The sequence below is a fragment of the Aphelocoma coerulescens genome, chromosome 2 (genome assembly GCF_041296385.1).
Source record: "Aphelocoma coerulescens isolate FSJ_1873_10779 chromosome 2, UR_Acoe_1.0, whole genome shotgun sequence".
NCBI classification, from domain to species: Eukaryota; Metazoa; Chordata; class Aves; order Passeriformes; family Corvidae; genus Aphelocoma; species Aphelocoma coerulescens.
In genome coordinates this window covers 43,739,113-43,760,576 of record NC_091015.1, presented here as the reverse complement: position 1 = coordinate 43,760,576, position 21,464 = coordinate 43,739,113, and the positions used below count along the sequence as shown (strand labels likewise).

General features: G+C 39.1%; 1 protein-coding gene across 1 annotated transcript in view; it reads right to left on the bottom strand.

Moving 5' to 3' along the window:
- CHN2 (chimerin 2) overlaps positions 1-21,464 on the bottom strand; it is a 160,722-nt gene that overhangs the window by 104,353 nt on the left and 34,905 nt on the right. The window lies entirely within an intron of this gene.

The window sequence follows — 21,464 nt, the reverse complement described above, 5'->3', positions numbered from 1 at the left end:
GTCAGTAAGGAAAAAAATGTCCTCCTCTATCCTGTTATTTTTAAAGATTCATCCAATTGCACAATTTTGAACAAACCCTCTAACTCATCCCACTGAAACACTTCGTGTAAGGACAATTAATTATGAATATGGTTATGGTTTTGGCACAACAATATTTAATATAAAAAGAAAAGAAGTAGTGGTCATCCAAACGTATTTGCTGTAAGCTTCCTGCAGGTAAATAATAAACAATATTCAATACAATACCATTAAGCAAGTATACTTTCTACTTTGATTTATCCCCTGAATGGTAAAGATTGGACATCAAATGTCTTCATTTTTTTTTCTGTGGGCCAAAATCAGCAGCTGATCTATATGATCCAGCACAGTCTTCCCTTTAAACAGCAAATGAGTCAGAATTCTTTAAACGCCATAGCATAACCACAGCCTTGATGATGAAACCTGGCCAAATGCAAGGCAGAATTACAGAAGCCATTTTGTCCTTGTGTCTAAGCTCCCAGGGCTCATGTGGAGGTACCAGTACTCTGGCAGATCAATACCTATGGACACAAAAAAGATGCTTTCCATCAATTGCTTTCCAGTAATGAAACCAAGGAGAGCTTTGTTCTTCTGATAACACACTGATCTTCACCCAACAAAGCAAGGTTCGCGTTCAAGCATTTCATTACTCCCGAAGGACAAACATGTATCTACACGCTCAGAGACTCAAAACTGACTAATGTTTCTCTGGAGCACAGAAGGAAGAACAAAAAAATTCAAGTCTTTCCTTTGGAAGGATCTGGCAAATGTCCAAAGTAAACAATACCATTTTTTTAGGCTAAGGGGAAGGGTTGGTTATGAGCAAGAACTGCAAGTCTTAGTAAAAACCACTGCTCTGCAGTTCTTTTCTCATCCTGGGAGACAGAAAAACTGGGTAAAAAGATGAGTTAATTCACTCATGTCCAACATCACCAGAGCTAGGACAGGTATTTTATGTTGTAAAGACACCAATCTGTGGAGGCCAGTGGGCCTGCCGGACAAGGAACAAAAGGAGTCCTATGGTGGGATAAGTCCTAGGTTCCTTTCCAGAGTATGGTGACTGAAAAGCTTCCCCCAGAATGCTCTGGTCTGTTAAGTTAATGGACACCAGTTCTGTTCCCCTGGTTGGCTCCACTGGCCGCCAAAACCCTTGTCACCTGGTACGCCCTCAGAGTTTCCCTGGACCCCCCATTGCTCTGTCGTGGGACTTCTCTGAAACCTTGCACGAGTGTGGATGCATTAAACCTCTCCTGCAGAACCCTATGGGAAGACTCTTCCTGCTCATTCATCATCAGACTGTTTTAGCTGGCTATCTGGCGTGTGTGTGCCAGTGTGCTGGCTGCACCGAGAGGCTCCCTTGGAGGCGCTTTTGGGAAGGTCACAGCATGTGACCATCTAACAGAACTGTGACACCAATCCATGTGTATCTTTTTGAAAAAAGGTTTTCCTGCTTTTCCTGGTTTTTTTTGTATCACACAGGAAAGCCTGTCAGAGTTTGTCAGATCATTCTAGTAGCAAAACCTCCCACAATACAGATTTCCTTGAGAGCCCAGAAGATAAGGTTGCTGGTTGTCTGTGGGTTTATTGGCAACATCAGTTGTAACTAATGACTGAGACAGTGTGCTGCCCAACAACCCACCCCAAATGAAGCTGAGGTTTTGCCAGGTTTTTGCTTCATTTCATCAACATTATTTGATACTCACAAGGGAGATAGCGAGCAACTGTGGCAGCTTCGTGCACTGGGAACTATGAAAATATTCAACAGCTGTAAAATATACATTTATTTTAAACTTTTACTCCTATGGGAACTATGAAAATATTCAACAGCTGTAAAATATACATCTATTTTAAACTTTTACTTCTTGTTCTTAATATTTTCAAGGATAGTTAAAGGTACACCAGTCTGAGAGAGTAAATATGCCTGCTTATGACAGCAGAAAATAGACCTGAATATTAAAAAGAAACACATCTCAAGAGGCAAGGGCAGTGAGACTTAAATCCAATTTGCAAGATAAAAGCTAACCAGACCACTTACTATTGCCATCTGATAGCATTCAATATTGCTTGAAATTCATTAATAGGCTAGGTAATATAAGTACAGTGCATGTATACAAATTTAATTCTATTAATTTCTACATCAGAAAAATCTAGTGAAAGAGGAGGAGAATAATTATAAGGCAGTCTTACCAATCTGTGGACAAGGCATAGCAAAACCAGTCCAAACCTCAGAAGAGTAATTATCCCATGAGACTCCCACCTCCTGGGAGTGCCCATTATTGTGCTAGGGGAACATAAAACTGACAGCTATTCAGAAAGACCTCCAGAGCAATTTTGGCTTAGCTCTACTGCTTATCTTACCTTGCCATCTTTTTATGATATCTACAGGCTTCCAGCTAACTTACCAATATTGTATTTTATTTTTACAAGCAAGCAATAAATGCTTCTTTTACAGCATATACTTTGCTTAACAGTCCAAATGTTGGAAAAATGCTTATGTGTCTTAAATAAAAGGTCATTCAAATTTAAACAGCTTTATAGAGTAATAATATTTCATTTAGATCTGCCTACTAACCACTGATTGCTTAGTCAGATTAGGTGCAACTCTAAATGAGAGAGAAGCAAAGGATTTTATTATTATTAACTATTCCCATTATGGCAGCATTTGCAACCCAAAATCAGGTTCAGTGTTACGTCCAACTGCTAACAAGTACAGTTTAAAAATAAAACACAGCAGTCGCTGACCTAAAAGTGCTTGTGATTATAGTGTGTGGCAAGCATCCAACAGATAAAAGGAAAAGAGATGGAAAAGGAACAGGGCAACAGGAGTGCTATCCATGTCAGCCATAAGTACTAGTCACAGCATCCTCCCCTAACGATTAAGAGAGTAGTTTCATCTGAATGCAATGAAAAGATAACTAGAAAACAGATGATGTTGGTAAAAAAAATAAATGAAGCAGCACAGAGCATCACATAAATACACTAGTAATAACTTAGGATAAGCTGATTTATTATTACATGAGAGAAGTTCACTTATGAATGTTAAGAAAAATGGTGGAGATTTAGTTTCTTCTGAGAGCACAAGAAAAAACAACCTCAATACATTTATGTTACATTTTTATAGAAGTGACACATCACATAAATAACAGAATTATTTTGGATCAAGGTTTTATAATAACCTTTCTTTACTGAAGAGTGAATTATTCCAAAGCAAACTGCAGCTCACCCTGGGCATATCCTTCCCTGCTTAAGGTGCAACAGAGAACTGCATTGTATTTTCAAAGACATGCCTACAGCCTATTGTTTAGCAGTTTGGTTTCAGTGCATCATTTTATCTGATGCCAGTCAATTTACAATTTACTGCTGCTGTGCAAAGTCTGGTCCAGATTACCCAAATGGTAAAAATTTTCAACAGATAAATGCTTCTTTTCTGAACCTAATTTACTGTCTAGAAGAACCACATTTCCCCCCAGCTTCTCACCCATTAGGGTCCAAGACTCAGTCCCCGTCGGAATGAGGAGGCCAGATTTGAGAGCAGTCATGTACACCTGATGAGGTCCATGAGGCACCCGATTGGTGCCATTAGACAGTGAAATTGGGGAGAATGCCAAGTTCTGCCACAGGCTATTTACGATGACATAACCCTTGGATAGGAGGAGATGTGAAATGTGAGCTTCCATCAAACAACTCAGTGGTCGTGCGCAAAAGGACTGGGAGAGTATTAGCATGAGGTGGTTCCTCATGATCATTAGCTGCAAAACAGTCCTCCTCAAAAAATGCATTGCAGGCACTTCTAATACAGCAGGAGAGCCTTGTACAAATGCTATTCTCAAAACACTCCCTTGAAAATGCTTCAGTGTTTTTATAACAACGAGAGAAACGACTGATTAGGTGCCAAAATGGTTTGATACCATCTCTGAAGAAAGGCTTTGCAGCTCTTATGATTTCTCTTAAAACAGTTTCAATTTGAAGTTGCAATGTCCTTCAGAATACAAGTGTCTTTTTGTACCAGTTCCAAAGAGGATTTCAGAGCTGAGTCCTGACTGCTCCTGCTGTTCTACAGAAGTGCTATTTTTTGCATATCCTAGACTGGTGCACTACATTCCTGCACTATTTATTCTGCATCTCAATTATTACATTTATTGTCTTCTCGACTATTAATAGGTAACAAGTCCTTGCATGGTTTACTTTAAAAAGTGCCACAAAATATGTACTAGCTTAAAATTTATCAAAAAGTGAACCTAGGTAAGAATAAAGTAGCATAATTAGTACTGAAGATACATCTCCCAGGAGGTAAAAAATGAATGCAGGCTACAACTGAGACCTCCATGATGCTTCAACTCAAAGAAAATTTTTATATCAGAGATTGCCAAACTTTGATTTATAAAACTTGCAACTGCTCCATTGATTTCAGTAAGGTGAGAGTGATTTATTTCAGCCAAAGAGCTGTCCAGAGTTATATATAAGCATTGTGAGCTCAGAAATCCCAGTGGTCATGGTGTTAACTGCAGATGGTTCTCATGTTCCTGTGGTAAGCTCAGTACCAGTGACTGCAATATATTCTACTTACGTTTACCAATTGAAATAATTTTATTCATGCACTATATAATACTAACCATAGCCTGCCACTCTCATTATTCCTTACAGTCCAGGACTCTTGCCACTTAAAGGGCACTTGATCTACATGAAAGGGCATGTCCAGATCTACAAAAGTACTCTCCTATGACAGAATTTGCATGCACTGCTAAAGCAGTAAAGATTAAAAAGACCTATGGAACTACACAAGTATATTCATTGAACTATACACTGGACGAATAGATTCTGCCAATCACTGAAAAAAGTATCCAGCCTGATGGAAAAAAAACCCCAAACAATTATTAGAAACCTCTTTAAAAGCTAATCTAAAAACCTACCAAAATCCCAAAATAGAAGCAGTATCAAACACTTTTAAATTCAAATCCATTTTAAGCCAAATTCCTTCATCCTTAAATATTGTCAAGATAACCTCATTACAGAATGGAAAGCTGAATCTTTACCTATAATCAAAGTAAAAAACAGCAGACCTGACCAAACACCATTGCTGCACAATCAGATTCTGAAATGGCTATTTCCAATGACTATATCTTAATGTAGATAAAAACGTTTATTGAAGTCTAACTATTTTTTCTGCATATGCTCATATATATTTACCAGCATATATAGACATAGATTTCTCTACCATATCTACTTATTAATATTCAGTCTTTATTCTTACACGTATGATCAGTGTACTCCATCCCTCTCACACACTCACTACAACTCTTTTGATCCCTTATAGTTTCAGTGGATTTTTTCATAATATATGAATCACTAAGTTTTCTTCCTTCTTTGCACTGACTTCCAAAATAAATTTTACGGTTTTACCAAGTTTTTATTGAGAGTTTCATGGGTTCAGCTAGACAAAAGACAAACCAGTGACACAGTTCAGAGATGTAACAGGAGGGAACACCCTGACATCTAGAAATTATAAGGAATGAGTTTGCAATTAAAGGACAGTACTGAATCTTCAGACACTGAGTTCAATTTCTAGCTCTTCCAAATGCTCCCTGTGTTATGCTGCATTGCTATAAGAGAGAGAAAATCCTCCTCTCTGGACTTGCCTGGGGATGGAGCCACTTTACCCCAAGTCTTGTGCAGCAGCAGAATCCCTGTTCAAATCTGGCCTTTAGACATCATCACAAAATGAGCCATAAATACATCTGCTGACTCAAATAACAGGACACATTTCAAAAACACGCAGCTCTCTACTGCAGAAAAGCAGAAAGAGAGAGAGACTGAACTAAACAAATCTAATCTTCAATGCAAAGTTCAGTGGATTGGATATTTCTAATCTAACAAAAATAACTGTGGTGCTGCAGTGCTCAAATCAGTGCACAGAAATCCGAGGCAGCTGTTGAGAGCATCATTGAAGACGAGCATGGGGAAGGAAACTGCTGTTGGATTATGAATCGAAATGTGTCTCAGAAGCTTTCATTCAACATTCCTGAACAGAGATATCCATAGCAGTCAGCATAAGCTGGACTCCCTTCCTCCACCCTGGTTTTATCTGCAACCCTGTCATGGCAGAGGAAGTAAGAACCTGACGGTGTGGGTGTGGAAGGAAATGAAGAAGGAGCTTGAGCTGGGATGGAGTTAGTTTTCCTCCTTAGTAGCTTGTACAGCGCTGCTTTGGATTTAGGCTGAGAATAATGTTGATAACACACTGATGTCCAAAGCTGGCCAGAATGATATTTCCTGCCACAGAGTATCATGCTCAGTATGAAAACTGGGGGGAACTGGCAAGGAGCTGCCAATGACTGGAGGCACATTCCAAGAAGTGATGGCTCCACACCTGCCCAAAGCACAGCAGGAGGGTGAGCAGGAGAGAAGGAAAGCAGCTAGGAAAACCACCTGCCTTGATTCCTTGCCCTCACTGTGGCCCTGTGAGAGGAGCTGTTTGGCTGTGTGAGCTGGCAATGCACCAGCACTGCACGGTGCAGAAGGATCTGCTGGATCACACCTGCATCTACCAGCTACCCTCTAACCAAGTGCTTTAATGTGGTTTTGGCTCTCTTGCACTACTTGTTCTGGACAAAAAGAGCAGGTCAGGTTAGACAAATCTGCTGCTGAATACTTATCTTGGCAGCTCTTTATTTATTTCTTTATTTTCAGTACCACAATGGGGGCTTGGTGGGCACCGCTGCCTTTTGGGCTCATCCCGTAAGTGCTTCTGTGTGCTGGACTAGTCCCATCTCAGCACCTCCTTCTGAGGGCCTTCAGTTCTGACTGCTGAGGTGAGTATTTTCAGCCAGCAGCTTCACTACATCAAACAATTATTATCACTCAGAGCGCTCTTTTCATTAGCCAAACATTTCTCTACACTCTTTTAAGCTGAAACCACCACTTCTACTTAATAGAACAGCAATTAACTTGAAATACTTGGCTTTTTACTGCAATGCATCACTCTTTCCCAGTCTGATATGCTAATAAAAATTGTATGCTAACATAATGTATAAAATATCACCTCTGATTTTAAACTAAACTAAAATTTATTGGCTCCAACAGTGCAATACTGATCTACCCTATGAATATTAATGTAATAACTTAGGTAGCAGACTCTTGTGACATCAGGGAACTAAATCAGAGTGGAGCAGACCATACAATGCACTGAAGAAAACCTCAGTTTTTCTGTTTCAATAGAATTTCAATTTTACTCAGACCTGAATGCAGCTCCAGACTGAAAATGATAAGGTATTTTTTGCTACCTGTCAGGTCTCATACCCCATAATATATTCCATCAACCCCCAGTAAACAAACTAATTGGCAATCTTGCAAACAACAGTCCCAAGTTCTTCTATTTCTTCTAAGGCATCATTAGCAATTATAGGATGCTGGCAGGACAAATTGCATTCTCAGTTATATCTCTACAACCCACTTCTCTCCTGCTTGTGTTCTTAATCCTTACCCACTTCCACTGAAAATGCAAATCTTTGCAATTATGACTGTAGGGATAATGGTAGAACATTACTGCAGTAAAAATGCCCATTTACCTCAACAGGGCTTAAACTCCAAGCCTTGAATTGGCATGGATAAACATAAATTAACTGCAATGTTTAAATGCTTAAGCTAATATTGAGCAACCACCACCCAAAACCAAGACAGCAAACAGCACTCCTAAACTCCATAAGGAGTTACACCCATCCATTTCATCTGAAAAAGGAAGCTGATGCAATGCAAGACGACATGAGAAAGTGATGATTGATTTAGCTCCTCATGAATAACAAAGTACTCCCTAACTCCACAAAGAAGCAGATAAGTGCAGGAAGTAACTGAAGTACTGAGACAAAAGATACCAGCAAACAAAAAAAAAATTCCAGATATGGTGGGACAGACAGAATTACCCAGGAGAAAAGCTAAATCTCAAATAGCTGTACAGCTCAGGTGTCTTTTCTGATTTTAAGTCGTGTACTTTCTTTTTCTGTTCAAACTGGACAAGAACATGTTCTACCTTACTCACTTCTAAAAGTTATTGTTATATGTCCAATTCCAACTCCATTCATTATTCATTTACGGATTTGGAATTTCATCTTGCAAACAAGCTGCTTTTGAAAGTCTTTCAAGAAGTGTCTCTTGTGACCTTTGAGATGTCTTCTTAAAAGAAACATAATTCTGAAACACAATTGTGCAGCAGACCTTGCACACTGTGTCTCATTGAGTAAACTTAATTAAGGTCAAGGTCAAAGTCAAATGCTCTTTTGTTAATCTCTGGTACTAGAAACTAACCCAGGAATAAGCCATTTCAGCATGAATAAGAAATAAAATTAGTGAAATAGTGGATATTTGTGCTGCCATTAATGCATTACAAAACACATCCACCCAAAGTTTGACTTGAAAAGCTTTCACAAATTATTTATTTATCCATTCTATTGACAAATTGTAGCTACTAATAAAATGTACTAGAAAACACATTCACTTGAACTAAATATGTATAAGAGAAAGTTAAAAGTATCAAGGTGTAAAAGTCATGAGAACAAAGAGGTGGCGATAGTAAGGCAAAACAAACTGCTTGTCTCAGCCGACACTGTTACCAAAGAATGTGAGAGCGGGACAACCAAGCTGAAGGAGATTTCTTCCCACATGTCACCATCAGAGCTCCATTACACCCACTCACTCTGAAGTGCTTTTGGACATAAACAATTCCAGGGCACACGTCAGTATCCGTATGGAAAAACCATGGGCAAAGTTTTATGTATGCACTGCTTTACCTTAGCTTTAAAATACAGATGGTATCAAGATTGTACCATTATGTGGTCTCTGAAGCAAAAAATAGACAGGTTCACTTCCTATATTTCAATTTTATGACACTTTAACTGCACCGAATTAAAAAATGGCAGCACTGTAGTGTAACTGTAAAAGTATTATGTTGAACCAGAGCAATTCCTCTGAACAACATGGCCATTTACAGCACTATCCCAATATAATACATATTTATAATAGAGTGCCTGGTGAGATAAATTAGTCATACTGCAAATAGCCATCAGGGATATGGAAAGTAATAGTTTCTCATGACCTGTTACATGTGTACAAAAGCAAGTGACTGAAATGATGTAAATATGAAGATGGTATCTTTAGCAGGCACTCCTCTGCCCTGGAGGGAGAGCGACAGGAACACTGTCTGTGCACTCACAGCTTCCTGGTGCTTTAATGAATACCCAAGCTGCAGGCACACATCCTCTCCAACAAGCAGTTCTGCTGCTTAAAAAGGCACCAGAGAAGGAGGATAAACACATTGCTCGGTCACTACGGGTTAACACCAGGAAGGTCAAAAGCCAACGACAGCTAGGCAAAGGGAAACAAGAAGGGCTTTTGCAAGCAATGCCAGCAGCAAAAGGAAGTTCAGGAGAAATGCAGGCCCAGAGATTACTGGAGGAGAATCACAATACGGAAAACTTGCTTCCAGACCCCTGCATGGACCACTGCAGTTTTAGAAAGCCTGGGCAGTTGGCAGTTTGTAAGTAATGGTTAGGGACTCATCAGCAAAATTCAGTGTTATTTATTCAAGCATCTGGGACTGGAGGGGATTCATCCAGGGGTGCCAAAGGAGTTAGCTGATATGATTGTGTGGCCAACATGTATGAGAAAATGCACACGATCAGAGTAGGAAAAAGACTGATATGCCTATTTTAAGAAAGGCAAGAAGAAGGACCAAGAGAACAACAAGTCGGTCAGCCTCATCTCAGCCCTTGCACAGACAGGAAACATTCCTAGGAGTCTACTCCCAGACACATGAAGGACAAGGAGGCAATCAAAACTCAACACAGGCAGACCATGCTTCATCCAGCTGACTGCTTTCTGTAACAAAAATAACCTGCACTGGGGAGATGAGGAGAGAGAGGTGGATACAATATATCTCAACTTATTACAGTTTTTGACACTGTGACTCTCCCATACTCATTTGAGAGTTGAGGAAGTAAGGGCTAGAAGAACAGACTCCTAGGTCTGTCGAAAATTGGTTGGTTGGGCTGACAGTCCTGAAGGGACTTTACAACTGCTCTGGTAATCAACAGAGTACCCCAATATCAGTAGCAGGCCAATATCGTTCAGTATCTTCAACAACTACTTGAGTGATAAAACAGACCCCTCAGCAACTTTGTGGACAATCGTAAATTACTTTTTAGCTCAATCTCTCCCTGAGAGATTCAGTTGAGAATCCAATGAAGCCCCAATACTCCTTAAGCTGAGGACTGGGACAACATAAACTTCATCACGTTCAGCTACAAGTGTGAAGTTTGGTTTCTGAGCAGACTAACTCCATACATCACTGACGCCTGGGAATCGACCGCTTGTGTAGCAGCCCTGCTGAAATGACCTGGAGGTCATGGTGCACTCCAAATGAATAGGAACCAACAGTGTGCCTTCTTCACAAATAACACAAACACCATACAGAAGGCATGTGACCCACAATGAAAGGTTAAGGCAGCTGGGCTTTGTTAGGGCGGCAAAGGGGAGGTCAAGAGGCAATCTAATAACAGCCTACAATGGTTTAAAGAGCTTCTGGAGTGCTGACAGACACAAATTCACATTGGTAGTAGCAGAAATGCAACAAGTGGTAAACATCACAAATTACAGCTTGGATGCTTCAGATTTGACAAATGTGATTAACAAAATTCGGGGCAGCAGTGGAACAGGCTGTCGAGTGGGATGGTGCAACATCGATTCTTGAAGGTTTTCAAGACTAAGCTGGACAAAGACCAGGTTCACCAGAGATAGTGCTGGAAATCGTTTTGATTCAAGACTTCCAAAGGCCCCTTTTGTCCAACTGTTTTATGATTTGATGAAAAGATTATTGCCCAGCTCACTCACACAGCCCTCCTGCCAGACCATAGAACCACAGAATCATTAAGGTTAGAAAAATCCACCAAGATCATCAAGTCCAAACTGAGATGCCTCAGCTCACAAATGTGCATCAGGTAGGGTTAAACACAGACATGTTTTCCAGGCTGCATAAATTAACCAAGCTTGTTTTGGATGGAACAAGGTCAGGAAACATCTTAAATAAGCATATCTGTGGGAAGATCTGAGAAAACAGTTACATGCAGCACTACAGCCATGATAAGAAATTGAGGATGGGCCAGAAAAAAAGCTGCAACATGTTTCAGAGTTAGCAATAGCTGCTATGTAACTTCTTAGCTTCTGCCAGGATGGCTCTATATACACCAAGAGCTTTACACCTTCCTTACCTCCCCACAATCGTTTTACAAACAGCTGCAAGAAGTTTTGTATCTTATCCTCTTTTCTTCTGATTTCCAACCAAACAGGCAGGTCCAGCTCACTGACATATATTACATTTCTCAAACACTGAAACTCATCAGATCTGTAGTTTAAAATTTATTACACTACATCCAAGCAGAAATTCCAACCATGCTGACACTGCCTTAACATCTCAGCCAAAGGTCTCCAATAAAAGCAGTTTAAAAGCTGATTAACATAATCCAATTAGCTGATTAGTCAAGATCCAATGCATGTAAGCATATAGAGTGCAAAGCTAGTAAAATGGTGTCATGATAGTGGATAAAGAGGTAAGAACTGTCAAAACTTCAGCTAGTAGCTTCTGATGGTGTGATGGTAGAGATAAACCAGTGGCTGAAACCCTGTCAAAAGTCACAAAGAATAAATCACAGACAACACAGTGATGCTGTGTTTAGTATACTCTTTCCAAAGAAGATAAAATCAACATTACCTTTTGCCTGAATCTGCTAATGAAATGATGGGTCAGACTGGCATGTCATTTATACTTATTTAAAACAGGTTAATCTGATCTACTTTCTACCACACTTTGGATACACCTTTGCATTGAGACACCTGGACACAAACCCTAGTTACTGGTAAGCTGGTAACCACACTGGCTTGGTTCTTCTGTCAGGCCTCAGACTGTCCAAAGACTATGTCTGGACAGAGTGAGCACAACAAAATATTTCTAGGGGTTTGTCTCAACTTAGTGACAGAGAAGCTGTGAATCTAGGTCTCAGCTAATAATTTAGGCTACTTTAAGTACCAGTCTAAAAAGAATCTTCCAAGTGTGCTTGAGTTCTGCACAAGATGGACAGAATAAACCCCTCTTTCACTCCCTTCTCCCACCAAGGGAGCTACATGTCTCCACTTCTGCCATGGGGTAGAAGCCATTTCAGAACACTCTGATGAGTGGTCCATCATAGGGGAGGTTTTGAGAGGATTTTCATCTCTACCTCTACAGCACAGAATTTGCTTATGTGACTGTGTGCTGAAAGAGAAGATAGAAGATAAAGACTAGATAAAAATATTGTTTAACTAAATTTTTCAGCCTCTTGGAAGTGTGATTCTGAGGCCAAGAATTTATCATCCAAGGTTATGAAGAGATCCTGAACATGTTCATGCATGAAGGAGGTGTACAACACATATATGCACATGCATGACCTTATCTGTGTAGCTCAGAGCAAGGCTGCACTTTCAATTGTCTAAAACCGAAATGCTTTTCCCCATGTGAATTAAGAGAATGCTGATAGAGAAAAGATCTCATGGGATCAGACTTCAGAGTAGAACAACATTTTCCCCTCAAGAGTTACAAATCATGGGAAATCACCACTGGAAAATAATTTCCAATCCACAGTATAAAATTTTGCTATATATTTTGCTGTTGCTATGTAAAAAACTTCCTACTAACATTAGGACCTCTAAAAAAATGCCAAAGGAACTGAATGTACCCAATGTAAAGAAGACCCCCAAATACCTCCTGCAGCCCAGACCTACTATCTGTATTTTATAAACTAGATGTTGGCTGTTGCGTAGCTCTGCTTAAAAATTATCTGTATCTGTACTTATTTCACCTAAGAATTCTTTCAACCATATTTAAAACAAAGGTAGGAAATGGGAACAGAATTGTAAATAATTAAAATGATTTCTTTTGACAGAGAGACAGGAAATCACTGTTTTAGTTTCTAAATCCTGAGTTTAAGGAGTTCCCTTCAGGAGGAACATTCGCTCATTTTTTAGTGGGCACATGCTTGAACAAAGAAAATGGGAAAGGGTGACAGTAAATGGCAATTAGCAACACCAAGTTCGATATCAGAACATGTTTTTTCCTCAAATGAACTGAAAAGTGACAATAATGAAGTGTACTTTTTTTTCCTCACGTGGTACTCATTTGCTGAAGATGGTCTCTCCATTCCCAGGTGGGTAGAATGTCAGGCTGCTCTCACAAAGATGGCTCCAGAAACTGGAACTGTCACACAACCCATCAGAATCTATAAAGACATTATCAAACACTGGCCTTTCCCAGACTGGATACTTGGGGCTGGATTTGTGGCACAGCTTTCATTTTATTTTCCAAGAGGAATGCTTCAGTGAAATAAAATTTCAAAACCCTGTAGCTTATTCTGCAGACCAGAGAGGAAAATAAAAGGAAATGTGTAATTCTCCTAAAAAGCCATTCAGCACTCAAAGCCCCACTAATGATAGGGAAGGAAACAGAAGATTATTCTAATTCATGCCCCAAACTTAGCTTTAAATGACTAGGATGGCAAAAATAAGGAAAATTACAAGCTGCTTCTCTTGACACTTAACACAGTACAACCTCTGGAGCAAGAAAAAAATACAGAAAACAAAAAACTAGAGAACTGCACCTCATTTGGAATCAAATACCACGTATTACTGACAGCTTTCTTCTTCCAGACCCATCTAACATTTCTTGACATGTCCTTCCTATTAAACATAACAGTATTCTTGGTCCTTTTCATAGAGATCAGTGTGCAAGGGGCAGAGGTCAAGGCGCAGAGGAGATACCATTAAAAGTCTGACAAGGTACAGAACGTGTAAGACCATGAATTGCTCCTGCAACTGGTCATTTGCAGATCTGAGTATGGTTAAAATTGAGGGTATTTAGCACTTACCAAAAGTAAAGCTGAATACAAAAATACAGCACTGTGTTTAATTACAGCACTCAGATCCTTCTGGGGAGGGTGTTAATGACCAGGTATTTTGTACTTCAAGCTCTGTCCCCCTCCCAGGAGGCATCCGCTGTACTCCCTCAACTGATCTTTCCTTGCAGCTACTTTTAAAGAAATGAAAAGGCCATATAGCTAAGCAAAAAATCCTAACAATAACAAAAAAATTAAATTATATTTTAAAAACCACTCTGGCTGCTGCACTGCTACTGAAGCATCTTCCTCATTCCTAAAATTAGTGCACTTAATATTACACCTCAAATTCCTATAATCTTTCCTGAAAGCCTCCTACAGAAGAAAATGAGTTCAGAATAAAGAATGACATTATAAAAAGTTCTTGCAGTTGCTCTAACAACAATCAGTATTATTTTTATAGCCATCTAACCCTAAAATATATTTTGAAACATTTTTGTCTAACTCTTTGGAAAAGATCATCTCCCTCCTGCTTTCCCTTCTCCAATCCTGAGATAATCCTAAAGCCACAAACTCTTAGAAAAATGACATCTCACGCTTTGCTCTGCATCCACAAGGCCACTGCCATTCCTTCAATTGAAGAAAAGCAATTAATTATTGTGAATTGCAAATAAAACTGTATTTTACCCTTCCTCTCTTGGCTTTTGAGCACTGTTTGCCTACCACTGTTTTCAGTATCCTGTGTATACTAACTAGTAATGCTGCTTTACAAATAAAAGTGTTGTGAGATGATAAGAGCTTTAAAAGACAAACATAAATCGTATGACTGAGACAAGCTTGTGGCTAATTTTCACCACGAGCTTAACCATTGCATTACTTCAGCACTGAAATAGGTCTGTGTGTAGAGCAGGCAGAGTAACTGTAATTGCATATAGGCTTCTTGTGGATTCATTGGTACATTTCTGTCTTCGGTCAAAGGGATCTGGTCATTTTAGTAAGTCTCATAGGACACCAGGCCTGAGGCTACGTAATATTCTACATATCACATCCTTATTTTTCCTAATATTTCACGGAAATGCATCTTTTTGATAAGTGTTCAGTGTTCACTGGAAGAAATCAAGGGATAGACACTGCACCATCTCCCTCGCTCATTCATCATTTCTCACATTTAATCAAGTACCTAACTTCTACTTTGACTTTATCTGGTTTCTGTTTATGACTATGACTCATTTTCCACTGAATTAAAAAGCCTTTAGCACTCCATATCTCCTCTGTGGAGGAATTTGTACGCTGTTATCTAGCTCTCCCTCAAATTCCTCTAAGACAAAATGAGCCTGATGTCTTTTTTATATTTATTGTATAAGACTCATTCATTACTCAGACCCTATCTCTGGTGTCCCTCTTGTTTGCTGTTCCGTTTTACAACTTCCTTTATGAAGGAGATGAGGACTGACTCAGTACTCTAGTACCAGTACTCTAGTACCCAGAGGTTGATGGATCGGAACCATCCTCTGGGTTATGGGCCCGGCTAGCTCAGTCGGTAGAACAGCAATAGGGGATACACATCATAAGGGCACCCCAAGACACACCTGTACCTGTGACATGCATACTGGAAGTCATCGGTCTGTTCCTGATAGTTACTGCCCTACTTACATGCTCCTGAAGCATATAAGCTCATTTTGTAAAAGCCTCTCTCAAGTTGTGTTTTCACTATCAGTCTTCAAATAAATACCAGTTTGCTGGGACACTGTAGCCCCATTCTGACAGAGTCAATCAGAGATCACCCTCTAAAGCAAGAACTACTTTAGAGGGTTTTTTGGGTTGGTTCAGATAAGCATACAGTTCTGCACAACTGCCTTGTCCTCATTATATACATCCATTAAAGACATCAGCATCAATTTTGTGTACTTCAAGATTATTGATCAAAGCTTCATTCCTCTATAACCCAAACAGCCACAAACCCAATTCAGTCTTTATTCCTCATAAGCACTTTCTGGTAAATGTCATATTACTTTTCAGACCTATTTGGATCACCACACTATCATCTGTTTCACATTGAAATCACACTGAAAAAAAATCTGCAGAAAATCAGCAAGGAAGCACAAGTAGGGCCAATCCCATTTCTTTCCAGCTCTTTTCATCACTCAGGCATTTTGAAAAGCCACAAAAAAAAAGCAGAGCTCATCAACACTCACCAAGTGATTCAACTGTCACAGAGCATAAAGCAAAACCAGGGAGAAAGAGAAATTCAACTGTGGTGCACTGAAACAACAGCAAAAACTGCCAGTGCCACAACTTTCACGACAGATTAATTGTGAAGTTTTACTGCAGCTAAAAGCACGTTGTGTGGGAAGACTGTCCAGATTCACCTTAGTATTCTGTCACCTTGCAAATAAGAATTTTGCAAATCCTTATGGCCACAAGACCACACGGAGTGCACCACTCATATTATCCAACACAGGCATATTAAAAAAACTTTTCTAATCCATTATGTAGCATTGCAAACAAGTTACCAAAGAAATGGCAAAACTTAAAAGCCCACCAACAAATACATGACTGATAAAAAGGATAACTCTTCACTTTCCTCCTTAGCTGGTAAGAGTTAACTAGGACTTACTCAAGGGCTTCTCTGCCTCTTAAGAACTAGAGATTTCTAAAAGCTTCTGAGATCCTACAATCCAATATAATTTTAGACTTTCAACATCCCAAATTTTTCTTTCCCATCTAAATAGTGTCTTAAGGCTACAACTGTTCTAATTGTCTTAAGGCTTACATTGTATCAGCTGCATTCTCAAAACAAGGGTTAAAATTTGTGACTTACCAATGTGGGGAGGGCCACAGAAGGGATTTAAGAGTTTGGTTTGTTAAATTTAAGAGCAATGTATAACTGCACAGCTGGCAGTCAAGGGAGCATGAGGGGAGGAGGAAATATGACAGGAAAGAGTATAGGGGACTGCTTTGAGGCAAGGGAGCACTGAAGACCACAGAAACTGCAGCTGCAGATACCGGGGTGAAGCACAAGGCGAGGAGGTGAATGTTACAAACCCACAGCAAACCAGGTTTTATTGCAGTTCTGCTCATGGAAGAACTTGTTCTTGATCATGATGATTGCCCAATTGAGGAAGTACTATATTCATCCTCTCTGGTGCCAGGCATAACTGTACATCTAGCCAAAGACTCCATTCATTGTCCTTTTATTCCTGCAATTGTGAATCATCTCCGCCTTTGCATATTCATGCCTAAGCCTGCAATTAACCTGCCAGCCATGTTACTTACAGGTAGAAATTGCCAGGTTCCTTTCTTACTATTTATTCATTTTTGTTTGGGCAGTGAAAATAGGGTAAATACACATAAATTTACATGATACTCTATATACTTTCTAGCCTATACCTGATTATTAAGAACAAATGATCTTATCACACTTGGATACAAAGCCAACGTCCTATGAGAGAACTGCATATCTGAATCAGATACTAAAAGACATTTAAGGCCGTCTTAAACTTTGGAACGAAATAAAAGGGAAAACAACATGCAAATCTTTTACCAAATAGTCTGTGTTATAAAGAATGAGTGTTTACTAAGCAAAATACAGGTAAATACTTGTGGCTCAGGTACCAAGTATTAAAAATGAGGTTTTCTGCAAGTTCTGTGTTCCTATCAGCATTGGCACATTGCCAACTGTTCATATTTCTCAAATACTATGAATTTAGCGGGGCAAATTTAAAGTTAGCTGGAACATTGGCACTGTTTTCAAGAGATTCTGAGTCCTAACTTTTCATCTTTAGAGACTTTCAACCAGGTGTTCTTGGAGTACCAAGCTGCTCACCTAAAATTTGGAAAGGCTAATCATCAGTTGTTACTGAAGTCACTGGTTTATGTCACATTTCATCTCCTTTTTGTGAAGTAAAAACCTCCACATACATATTCAGCGCTTAGGTTCTCTGCTGCATGCCCATGACCCTAAAAGTTCAACAGCCTAGTTATTCTAAATACTCATGCAACAGAGTCCCTGCAGGCTTGCCAACTGCCTCACCTGGGATGCTCCACACTACCAAAGTAATCTTACAGTCTTCAAAATGTATTCTGCATTTGGTCTTGACTCTTTTCAACCTTGTGTTTCAGTAATTTTGAATTACTGGGGACACCCTCTTGCAGTGAGGTGATTTGAAAGGTACAGCTAAGGTAACAACACACTTTTACAGTATCAATGAACATTTCCACTACAACCCTAACAACATTCTCATAAATCTTATTGCTACACAGAGCTGAAAGAACCTGAATGCCTGTATTATATGCAGACTAACATTATGATGTGCAGACTGAAGACAACAAACAGCTTCAAACAACCACACTGCCGGAGGTACAAAAGGCAGAGGGAGGCTCCTCTTGTACCGAAGCAGCTTTGAAGCTAGCAGCATTAGTGGCAGGTCTAGACTAGCACCAAGCCCATAAAGTAAACAAAAACATGTAAGTAAAATTTGGGATTATAATCCGTACAGTGTCTCTTAAAACAATTATTTCATTGTTGATATGCCCCATGGCTTTCGGAATCATGCCTCCCATTAAAAATTCTCACATATAACATAAGTAAAAAAATATAGAAAGTATTTTATATACATGTAGCAATTAATAGCTCTGGGTTGGTTATTTCACAACACTTTACACATCTGATTTTTCAAAGTCATCTAGTCATGTTTTGCTTCCTTATAATAGACATTAAAACCAATTATAGACTTAAAAGTAAGTGATAGTTGGGACATGGGAGCGAAGTCAATCTATTACTAAAAGTGTTTTCCTGATGGCATTGGAAATAGGGTGGGAAACAAAAACTCCACCTCTCCAGTTAACACCATATGAAGGGGTAAATCAGAATTAGAATGATCTGGTTTAGGCACATTGTTATAATATAGATTACGCAGATTTTAAATTTTAAACCAAGAATGAAGCATTTATTTCCACTTCTCATGTCCAATAAAGAAAATTACTTAGGAGTGCTGGGGGATTCGTCATGATCTTGGCATCTTGTGCAAGAGACCCATGGTAGTTATACCGTTGTGGCTTCTCATACTATCCAAAAATAGTAAGCAGGTCCCTCAGCAAATCATCCCTGAACAGAGGATGAAGCTGTGCCAAACTGTTCTGAGTTGGGTTGTTGAATCTGGAATGTTTGATTAAGCTGGGAGTGGCGCTGAGGCTTCTGCCCAGAGATGGGAAACCACTGATTTCTTTCTGCTCAATTTTTTAAGTACAACAGTATGTATGAAGTATATTTTAAGCAATGTGTACAGTATGAAATATTCAATGAATTCCAAATTCTTAAAAAAAAAAGTTCAAAATTGTCATTTTAATCTTGCATTAACAGCTTCTCCCTGATGAAAATTCTGGTAATGTTGAAGTCGATTATACCACATTTGTTCCTCAAGGCATTTGTCTGAACTTAGGGAATAAATACATTTAACATAAAAATCACTTTCCACAGCATGCAAATGTATGTTACTCCATAAAACATTCAGGTCTTCTTTCATTAAAAGAAAGATAGAGTCTAACACATCCAGTTCTAACAGATTGTCTAAAGACAATCTTCAGAAAGGACCTTTCTATTTTGAAATGCAACACTCCTTGTCTCTGAAACTCTGTCTGCTTTTGCCTTTTGCCATTTCCCAGTGTTACCCACTGCTCTATCAAGTACGTTCAAAAAGCTGGAGGCACTTTCTGTTTCTTCCCTTGTCCAAGCCATGTTCATGCAGTGCTGCTTCTTCACACCTCTCAGGTTGTCTCTTGTCCCAAACAAGATAAAAATTGTTCTTCACGTCCCACCAGCTCTTGTCTGGATTGCTGATCTGTTCAATAACTGTAGGTCTAACTAGATCATATAAGGGAAGGCTGCATCAACATAATGATTTCAGAAACGCCCTGGGGTCTCCAATGCTCTAAAAACCTCTGGCTGGACAATACTAATAACTTTTCTTGGACTTCAGTCCTCTAACAGTATTTAAACTTGCTATTGGATAAATATTCTCAGAGATCACTATTTTTTTCATACATGAAGTTACCGAGTTACATCAAGCCCAACTAACATTTTTCCCAAGAGTAAATTTGCCAGAAATGGTAAGACCAAAACCTAAATACTATCCATGTGAACTAGACAGCTTGCCTTAGCCAGCAGCTCTCCAACCTCATTCTAATTCTGAGGATGCCAGTGATGACTGCAGATTTCCACAGACCTTCAGTGTTTTCTCTCAGTGGAGATCTGATTCAATGTTTTATGTACTTGGTCTGTAATAAGATCTGTGCAGAATGGTTCTGATGTATATTCCTTGCACTCCCAAACCTCCTACTGCCACTCACAGTCACTCCTGGAGTACAGGAAACATAAGAGCCATTTCTAAATAGTATTTGAACACACAAAATAGTATTTTCCATAGGGAAATAATACACAGCTTGTGCATGTGAGCAGAAATCTCAAAATATTCCTTGGTTTAAGTCTCATTTTTTAAAAGCCTGAAGCATTTGGTAAAGAATCCCTTTCCTCAGCAGCAGAATTATGATTCTGAAGCCACACTATACAGTTCATGCCCAGCTGGTTTTGCTGAGCAGAAAGCAAAATGGGAACCAGAACTTGCCTAAAAAGCATATCTTTAAAAATGGTGTTTTAACATCCTTAAGCTTGACCATCACTTCTGCCAACAAAAGTATTCTGTACTACACAGGACATAGACTGAGTAAGGTTTTCTGAAGTGGTAAATGGTGGCTTGTGGGACAAGGTTCCCAGTCCCAGCTTGGGCAGTATGGCAATCAAACACCAGACTATAAACATAGTCAAAAATGAGACATGCATGTAAAAATATTTATAAACAAAGCTAGAATACCACACCTTACAGGTTCTGTTTTTCTGTGAAACATTTAATTATTACCCATTTAAAAAACAGGATATGAACAGTTTAAGAGGGGAATGAAAGCGTGCAGGGCTGCACATGATCATTTCCTGTCGAGCTTCACCAGCTACTCCTGTGACCCATGCTAATCAACAATCAGAGATAGGAAATGCCTCTCAGAAGTGTTCCACTACTGAGGATTCAAGGCAGACTTTTAATAACAAAACCCAAGACAAAGATATTTATCCTGGACTCCAGTGTTTTGTGAGGGTCCTCAATATTACTAAAAATTTATGCTTTTCTACTACCTGAGATTTCTAGTTTTATATTGTTTTTATACTTCTTGAAGTCTTTGTAAAAATTATGAATTTTGAACACTTGACTCCTCTGGATGTGGAAAAGATTTTCATCTGATAATTCAGTTTCAGTAAACTGAATATGTTTCTGAAGATTCTTTTCATTATGGAAGATTTTCCCTTCAGAATTTAATCTGTAATTTGCATTGGACAATTACTATTGTATGTACTATTACTACTTTTGTATATTGTCCTAATAAACAAATAGGAGACATATACATGGGGCACACATCCTAATCCATGCTTTCAAATCTGTTTTGAAAGCTTGCTTTTTTTACCAAGAAAGAAAAAGCAAACATCCCAGGAAG